Here is a 9,686-nt window from a genome sequence, read left to right as displayed (position 1 = left end):
GATAAAGAAGATGTGGTACATATATACAATGGAATATTACTCAGCTATAAAAAGGAACAAAATTGTGTCATTTGGAGAGATGTGGATGGATCTAGAGACTGTCATACAGAGTGAGGTAAGTCAGAAAGAGAAAAAGAAATATCGTGTATTGACGCATATATGTGGAACCTAGAAAAATGGTACAGATGAACTGGTTTGCAGGGCAGAAATTGAGACACAGATGTAGAGAACAAACGTATGGACACCAAGGGGGGGAAAGCCTTGGCGGGGTGGGGATGGTGGTGTGCTGAATTGGGCGATTGGGATTGACATGTATACACTGATGTGTATAAAATTGATGACTAATAAGGACCTGCTGTATAAAAAAAAAAAGTAAAAATTAAAAATTTTTTAAAAAAGAAGAGTTAACCATAAAACTACAGTAATCCAGACAATATGTTATAGGCAAAAGAATAGACCAATAAATTAATGGAACAGAATAGGGAGCACAGAAATAGACCCACATAAGTATAGTCAACTGATCTTAGGCAGAGGAGCAAAGGCATACAGTGGAACAGAAATAGTCTTTTCAACAAATGATGCAGGAACAACTGGACATCCACCTGCAAAAAAAAGATTCGTGATATAGACCTCATACTCTTCACAAAAAGTAACTCAAAATGGATCATAGACCTAAATGTAAAATGCAGAACTCTAAAACTCCTAGAAGATGACATAGGAGAAAACCCAGGTGACCTTGGGTATGGTGATTACTTTTTTAGATACAACATGGAATCCATGATCCATGAAAGAAATAGTTGATAAGCTGGACTTTATTAAAATTGAAAATTTCTGCTCTACAAAACAGTGCCAAGAGAATGAGAATACCAGCCTCATACTGGGAAAAAATATATGCAAAAGAGACATCTGATAAAGGACTGTTATCCAAAATGTACTTTGAACTTTGAAAACTCAACAATAAGAAAATGAAAAACCCAATTTAAAAAAAATAGAAGACCTGAACAGACATTTCCTCAAAGAAAATATACCCATGGCAAATAACCATATGAGAGGATGTTAATCAACATCACATGTCAATTGTGAATTGCAAATTAAAATAACAATGAGATCTCTCTGTACACCTGTTAGAATGGCCAAAATCCAGAACACCATGGACATCAGGTGCTAGTGAGGATGTGGAGCAATGGGAACTCTCCTTCATTGGTGGTGGGAATGCATAATGATACAGCCACTTTTGGAGACAGTTTGGAAGTTTCTTATAAAACTAAACACACTCTTACCATACAATTTGGCAGTTGCACTCCTTGCTATTTACTTGAATGAGTTGAAAACATATGTTCACACAAAAACCTACACATGAATGTTTATAGCAGCTTTATCCATAATTGCTAAAACTTGGAAGCAATCAAGATGTCCTTCAGTAGGTGACTAGATAAATAAACTGTGGTACATCCAGACAGTGAAATACTACTCAACATTAAAAAGAAATGAGCTGGGCTTCCCTGGTGGCGCGGTGGTTGATAGAGTCCACCTGCCGATGCAGGGGACATGTGTTCGTGCCCCGGTCCGGGAAGATCCCACATGCCACGGAGCGGCTGGGCCCGTGAGCCGTGGCCGCTGAGCCTGCGCGTCCGGAGCCTGTGCTCCGCAACGGGAGAGGCCACAACAGTGAGAGGCCCGCGTACCTCAAAAAAAAAAAAAAAAAAAAAAAAAAAAAAGAGCTATCAAGACATGAAAAGAAATGGAGGAAACTTAAATACATAAAACTCAGTGAGAAAAGCCAATCTGAAAAGACTACATACTGTATGATTCCAAATATGTGACATTCCGGAAAAGCCAAAACTAAGGACGCAGTTAAAGGATCAGGGGTTAGTGGTGGGGAGCAATGAGTAGGTGGAGCACAGAGGATTTTTAGGGCAATGAAACTGTATGATATGGTCATGGTGGGTACATGTCATTACACATTTGTCAAAGCCCATAGAATGAGCAAGAGTGAACCTTAATGTGAACTGCGGACTTTGGGTGATAATGATGTCTGTGTAGGATACTGATTATAACAAATGGAACCTTCTGGTGTGGGAATTTAATAGTGACTGTGTGTATGTGAGGATAAGGGTGGATATGAGAAATCTCTCTACCTTCCTCTCCATTTTTCTGTCAGCCTGTAACTGCTCTTGAAAATAAAGTTTATTTAAGAATCCTATAAATTTTTTATAAACGCAGTCATCCTGCATTTATAATCTCCTTCATTTCCTCCTTTTCTATCTTCATTTTTCTTTCACTCTGTCCTCCCTCCATCCTCTTATTTTTCTATTGTCCCTTAATTGCTTTGCTAAACAAAGGAGGGAAGAAAGATAGATGGATGGATGGATGGATGGATGGGTGAGTCGACTTGGTACTAGTATACATTTTTCTTAAGAGTATGAGGTTTAATTATTATTAAAAGGAAGGTAATCATCATCAAAACAAATTATATATTTCATACATATTTTCTCCACTGCTGAGCATATAATAATGTATATTTCATTAAGAGTGACTCACTCATTACTCTGAAATGTGAAAGTCACTGTTTTATCTGTCTTTACCAAGCACCATTTTAATTCACTTGTTCTTTCCAAACTCAAGGTAGATGTCTGTCTTTATGAATCAGTGATTTTCAGAGTATGCAAATTAATGAGGTGCCCACCCAGCAGACCACCTTTGTAAATTAAAACATTTGAACATGGAAACCAGGAAGGAAATCTCTTGTAATCACACATAACCATAAAACAGGTGAGAGGCCAGGTGGAATACTGATGTAATTGACAAACAGTTGTAAAGATCCTCTTCCCCTATAATTTTCATGTATTACTACAAATACTTTTTCACACTGATGCTTGGTTCAGAGGACCTTCATGTTCATGTGTCTTGTAGCATCACTTAGGATATTCTAAGTGACCTGTTGCTACGTTTAATTACACCATCGGTATGATTTGTAAAGATTTTTTTCTTCAACGGTCACTTATGAAATCTCAATATGGGTTGCCTCTTCCTCCGCCCCTTTCTCTCTGTACTTTCTACCACTTTCTGCTGTTCTAAAACCAAATTCCCCTTCGTTCTGTCAGGCAGAAAAGTTGAGATGATCTTCTGTCGGGTTAGTGTGAAGAAGCCGAAGGACTTGAGTATATTATTTTAGCATCAAAATAAGGTTAGAATTTCCATGGAAAAGAGAAGAACACCTTCATTTCAGGACATGGCCCCAGTTCTCCTTTGTACAGAGGGATCTTCTTTGACAATCCTTTACAACCCATTCTGGCTCAAAAGAGAAATTGCCTTTACTTAAGAGTGTCAGGTTTGTTAACAGCAGGTCTTTCAAAGAATTGTTAGAATCAAAGAGTGCACTCCTATTATATTAGCAAATTTCTGCTCTGCAAAGGGTTATACAACTATCTCCAGCTTTCAGTGCATTAAAGGAACTTTGAGATATCACGATATAGAAATTAATGACTTATACATTTTTTAAACTCTTTATTTTTTATGACAGTGTATATTACAAAACCAGAAATAATAATGTAATAAACCCAATGTACCCTCTCACATCACCCAGCTTCATCATTGTCAGCATGTGACCAGTTTTGTTTCATTTCTACCTCCAGTCACTAGACACACACACACACACACCCACACATTCACAGGATTATTTTAAAACAAATGCCAGATATCATATTTTATCCATAAATATTTTAGGATATATCTCTTAAAAAGCAAGACTCTGTTTTTAATTTTTTTTAATTAATTTTTTTGGAGTATAGTTGCTTTACAATGTTGTGTTAGTTACTGTTGTACAGCAAAATGAATCAGTTATACATATACATATATCCACTCTTTTTCAGATTTCTTTCCCATTTAGGTCACCACAGAGCATTGAATTAGAGTTCCCTGTGCTATACAGTAGGTTCTCATTAGTTGTCTGTTTTATATATAGTCATGTGTATATGTCAATCCCAATCTCCCAATTCATCCCACCACCCCGCTTTCCCCCCTTGGTAACCATAAGTTTCTTTTCTACATCTGTGACTCTATTTCTACTTTGCAAGTTCATCTGTACCATTTTTCTAGATTCCGCATATAAGCGATATTATATAATGTCTGTCTTTCTCTTTCTGACTTACTTCACTCTGTATGACAATCTCTAGGTCCATCCATGTCACTGCAAATGACATTATTTCATTCCTTTTTATGGCTGAGTAATATTCCATTGTATATATGTACCATACCTTCTTTATCCATTCCTCTGTTGACGGACATTTAGGTTGCTTCCATGTCCTGGCTATTGTAAATAGTGCTGCAGTGAACATTGGGGTGCATGCATCCTTTCGATTTATGGTTTTCTCTAGATATATGCCCAGGAGTGGGATTGCTGGGTCATATGGTAGCTCTGTTTTTAGTTTTTTTAAGGAACCTCCATACTGTTCTCCATAGTGGCTGTACCAGTTTACATTCCCACCAACATATGGTCACTTTTTATTGTTGGATTTTTTTTTTAAACATAACCACAGTGCCATTGTCATCACGTACACACACCAAAAGTTAACTAATCTCTTATATAAACAAATACCCGGTCAGTGTTCAGGGCACACCAATTTTCTCATTTCTTTTTAATAGATGTACTTGAATCAAGACCCACTTTATATATCCACACATAGTATTGGTTAATGTGTCTCTAAAGTGTCTTATAATCTATAGGTTTCCCTTCCCTCTTTTTTTCTCACCATCTGTTTGTTGATGAAACCATGTCATTTATCCAGTGAATTCTCACATTTGAGGTTTTGCTAATTGCATCCCATGGTGCCATTCACCGTGCGCCTCTAATCCTGCATTTTCTGAAAACCAGTCATTAGATTGAGTGGCTTGATTGAGTTCAGGTCTGATTTTCTGGGGCAGGAACACAGTAGAGGCAGTGCTGCTGTCCCCTCACATCTTAGAGGAAGCACGTGGCATCTGGTGGTCTCCCTCTGGTGGTCTTTGCTGTCTGTATCAAAGCAATCCAGTGACTCTGGCAGTCACTGGCCACGCTCAGGACCACTTCCCGTGCCAGATTGAGCCTGTCCTGCATGTGTCACTCAAATGCTTCCTGTCTTCAAGGAGCCCACGGTGCTGTTGGAGCAGAGATGACTCATCGTGGAACTACGCAGATAGTCATGTACACACCTCCGTGGTTATCAGAGGACGTGACTCCCAAAACAGTGGTTCCCAAGCCTGTCTGGCCGATCTTTGAAATTATCTCGAGGAGCTTTTTGAAAAATACAAATTCTCGTACCTTGTTCTAGTATATTCTGATTCAGCAGGACTAGGGTGGGATCCAGGAGTCTGCTGGGGAAAGATGAGACTGGTGTGGGTGTAGACAGGGAAGGAAAAGCCAGACCCTCAAGCCGTCTTCATGACTTTGGACCTGAACCACAGGACAGGGAGGGGCCCATGGAGTGCTTTAAGCAGAGGAGTGGAGGGGTGAGATTTCACTACCGTGGAGAGAATGGCAGGAGCAGGGGAGGCGGAGGCAGGAAGAGCAATGGCCAGGCTATTACTGTCTCCAGATAAGACATGACTGTGGCCTGAAGGAGGATGTGATGGCAGTTGGGGTGGAGGAAAGTGGAAGGATTAGAGAGATACACAGGAGGTAGAGTCAGCATGACTTGCCCCTCAGTTGAATGAGAGTTGAGGGCAGTGATGAAATGAGCATGTATGCCCAAGACCCTCAACATTAATCTTAACAAGACGGTGAGATTGAGTATTAAATACATCTGTGAATTCTGCATTTCTACACACAACTCATGGTACTGAAATCGTGCTTTTTTTTTTTTTTTTTTTTACCACTTCACTAACTTAGGGTTTGGAAGCTGTATTAGTCAGGAACAGAACCAACAGGATGTGTACGTGGGAAGAGATTGGTTATAAGGAATTGGCTCATGCAGTGATGGAGGCTGAGAAGTCCCAAGACGTGTAGTCGGCAGGCGGAGATCAGGGAGAGCACCGGTGTGGGTCCAGTCCGAGCCCAAAGCCCTGAGAACCAGGAGAGTCGGTGACGTGAGTTCCATTCTGCAAGTTGACGTTTCCATTTAAACCCCAAGACAGGAAGGGCTGCTGTCCCAGCTCAGCGCAGTCAGGCAGGAGTTCCTTTTACTCGGAGAGCATCTGCCTTTTTGCTCAGCCAAGTGGATGAGGCCCACCCACATGAGGGAGGACAGTGTGCTCCACTCAATCTGTTGACTCAGAAGTTAATCTCCTCCAGAAACAGCCTTACAGACACACCGGAATGACGTTTGACCAAATATCTGGGCGCCTCATGACCCAGCCCAGTCGACACATAAAACTAACCACGACAGAAGCCATTTCCGTTCACCCCAGATACAGTTGCAGTGGTAATTTTTCCATTTTTGAGGCTTTTGATATTCTAATATCAGTCCCAGTTATAGGGTCCCACCTCATGTGCAGTCCCCATTAAATCAGTAACATCTGCCATCTTCCTGGCACCCATGTTCGCGTACAAGGTGCTTGGGGGCTTGACAAATACAACAGAGATTCTCCAGCTCTTTCCTCCTTATGGAAATAGCGTCAGATGGAAGGAACACATCGCAGCTCAACACGGCAAGCTTAAGAGCTGGGCGTGCTCCGCTGTGGAGTTCAGTACAGAACATTTTTCACTTCCTGGGGTTACTTTTAAAAGCAAAATGAAACGAAGCTTGACTATTGCAGAGTTAAACCACAGCTGGAGGATGGTTCCTGCTCTCCTCCTAGATACAGCGAGGCATCGCTATTTGTTTTCTTTTATTAAATATCTCCCTGCCTCTGAAACAGAAGCAGGCATCGCGAGTGGCGTGGATGCATGGGGCAGGCGGCCTGGGCTCCCTCCTCTGTCGCCCGTACCTGGAGGGAGCTTGGCCCACCTTGCTCGGACACAGGTGTGAGCTCCGAGTTCCTGCTGTGACCTCACTGTTTACCCTGCATCCCGAGATGCTGTTTCAGCTTTTCTCCGTCTGCTGCCCCTGCCGTCCCACATTCATGCTGCGGCACGGCGGGCGTGGGGAGGAAGGGTCTTCTAAACCGAAGCACTTAATTAGCTCCTGGGCCCCAGGGGGAGTGTCAGATGGAAACACAGCTAGAAGTGGAGGGAAGGAACAGCCGTGATGGATGGTGGAAGGAACACCTGCCTCCTTCCAGTGACGCCAAGTTACTAAAGTTGTTTTGGAATTAGTGACTCTTTTGAGTCATGTGTACGATAGCGCCATGTTTATATCAATAATTTCTAGCAGTGTTCGTGTTTGTTCAGTTAGACTTGCTCGTTGCTGCCAGAAGCTGCTACTTTTTCTTGTCCCCCAGTGCACACATTGTCCTGGGTGTAGATAAAGGGGTGTCCCCGTGAGGTTCTAGCCCCTTCCTGGGAACCAGATTGTCCTTTAGGGCCCCTGATTGTTGTTGTAGATGCATCACAATCTTGTTAGTTGTCACGTGAGGAGGAGACATGCAGTGATAAATTATTAGTTACAAATAGGGTAAAGAATGATCTGATATTATATAGATTTAACTATAGATTATATTATGTGGATATAATTATAGGCAGTTATAAGTATAGTCATATAGGTGAATATAAACAGGTTATAACTGTATAAGTAATAAGTGTGTAGAGATGTCAGTTTTAGATATAATTCAATATTGTGTATAGATATAATTCTATAGATAGAGTTATGTAAGAGAATAAAATAAGAATCCACTCTTGTAAAAACAGAAGGCGCAGGAGCTCCTGGAAGTGACTGCAGAGCAGCCCAGGCCCGGGGCTCTGCCCTGGCAGCCGTCCCGGCTTCTCCTGCCGAGATGCCACAGTCCCGCTTGGTGGGTGTCAGCTGAGACCGTGGTGGGGGGTGGGGAGCTCACGGGCGCCTCTCTGTCTTCTGAGTGCTTTGCAGTCATTTGATGATAGATTCACTTAGGCCCGGTGCGTGAGCCACATTCGCCTGAGTTATCATCTAAGGTTGCAATAAAACTTGTATTTTAAGTCCTTGAAAAATGCCTGTTGGGCTTCCCTGGTGGCGCAGTGGTTGAGAATCCGCCTGCCGATGCAGGGGACACGGGTTCGTGCCCCGGTCCAGGAAGATCCCACATGCCGCGGAGCGGCTGGGCCCGTGAGCCACGGCCGCTGGGCCTGTGCGTCCGGAGCCTGTGCTCCGCAACGGGAGAGGCCACGACAGTGAGAGGCCCGCATACCACAGAAAAAAAAAAAAAAATGCCTGTTGAGCCTTAGAAAAATAATGAGTAAGTTTGCTGCGTAATCAAAAAGTCCTCATCAGAAAGCCATACGCTAAAGACACAGTGAGAGCGCTTGCGAGGAAAAGCAGCTGAGCCGAGAGCAGAGACCGACTCCGCATCCCTGGCTCCCAGCGTGGGTAGCTTGGGCCGCTGAGCTGGGCACCCTCCTTACAGCCACGGCCAGGGTCCCCTCCATCACCGCCAGCCCCAGGCCCGTCCCACAGCTGATACATGCCCTCTGCTGTTCCCTGGCCCCTGACCCCCTGTGACACTGGCCGCAGCCTGGCAGTTCCAGCCTGTGCTGGTGGCATCCCCTGGGGTCTCTCAGCTCTTCCCCCCTCAGCCTCCTCCAAAGCCAACGCCAGTCCGGGGCCGGAGGGAGGTGAGGCTCTGGAGGGAACACAGGGAGGGTTGCAAGTCTGTGGGTGAACCAGCCGGCCTCCCCTCCTTTCCAGGGACCATGCGAAGCACAGTCTCCATGTTTCTCAGAGTCCCCAGCAGGACTGGCGCAGTCATGCACAGTGGTGACCTGCTCGGCAGCACCCCCCTGCGTTGGCTTTTCTTGTTTTCTCTCTCTCTTGCTTTCCCACCCCTTTGCTTCTGTGTCCAAAATCACCCCCAAATAAGTGACCCCAGTCTCTGCTCTCAGAGGATCTCAAACTGCTCTTATGGGTTGGGTGTATATCCTTCCTGACCATTTAGCTGTGTGTGTGTATGTGTGTAAGAGAGAGAGAGAGAGAGAGAGAATCTGTTGCTCTTTCGTGTGTGTGTGTGTGTGTGTGTGTGTGTAGTTTTTTAAACTTTGTTTTAAATCAGCTACCGATGTGCTGGAGTAAGCCTGGGTCACATCCACCCTGACCTCCCTTCTCCATCCTCCTTTGATGTCTCTCCAGGTGTTTCCCCTGCTTCCTGTGCTCCGCGTTTTCCTCTTTCTTGACTTACTCCCTCGTTTTGATGGAGCACGTCCCTAGTAGTTTCCTAAATAAGAAAGGACATGTAGGAGGTACATTTCTAGAGACATGTTTGATGAGGTCTTTCTTCACCCGCCCCCTGGCTGGATAGAATATATTAGTTGGAAACCATTTCGTTCTGTCATTCAGAGGGGTTGCTTCTTTGTTTTCTGATTCCAGTGCTGCTGTCAAGCGGTTCAAAGCCATTTTGATTCCTGATCCTTTGGATGCGACATGATTCTGTCTCTCTCCCTCCCTCTGTCCCCAGCGTTCAGAGCGCTCACGGTTCTTCTGCTTGGTGATCGCCCTTCCTTCTGCAGGCTTCTATCTGCATGGACTCTCTCTCTCACATCCTTCATCTCTGGGAGATTTTTGTGATAATTTCCTCTTTTTTTTTTTTTTTTTTTTTTGCGGTCCAGGGGCTCCCCGCTGTGGTGGCTCCCCTCGTGGCGGAGC

The 9,686-nt window shown here is 43.9% G+C and overlaps 1 protein-coding gene across 1 annotated transcript in view; it reads left to right on the top strand.

The window, feature by feature from the left end:
- KIF16B (kinesin family member 16B) overlaps positions 1-9,686 on the top strand; it is a 293,074-nt gene that overhangs the window by 266,923 nt on the left and 16,465 nt on the right. The window lies entirely within an intron of this gene.

This window comes from Physeter macrocephalus, chromosome 14, assembly GCF_002837175.3.
Source record: "Physeter macrocephalus isolate SW-GA chromosome 14, ASM283717v5, whole genome shotgun sequence".
NCBI lineage: Eukaryota > Metazoa > Chordata > Mammalia > Artiodactyla > Physeteridae > Physeter > Physeter macrocephalus.
Note: the sequence above shows the minus strand (reverse complement) of the source record. Positions and strands in the feature narration are given on the sequence as shown.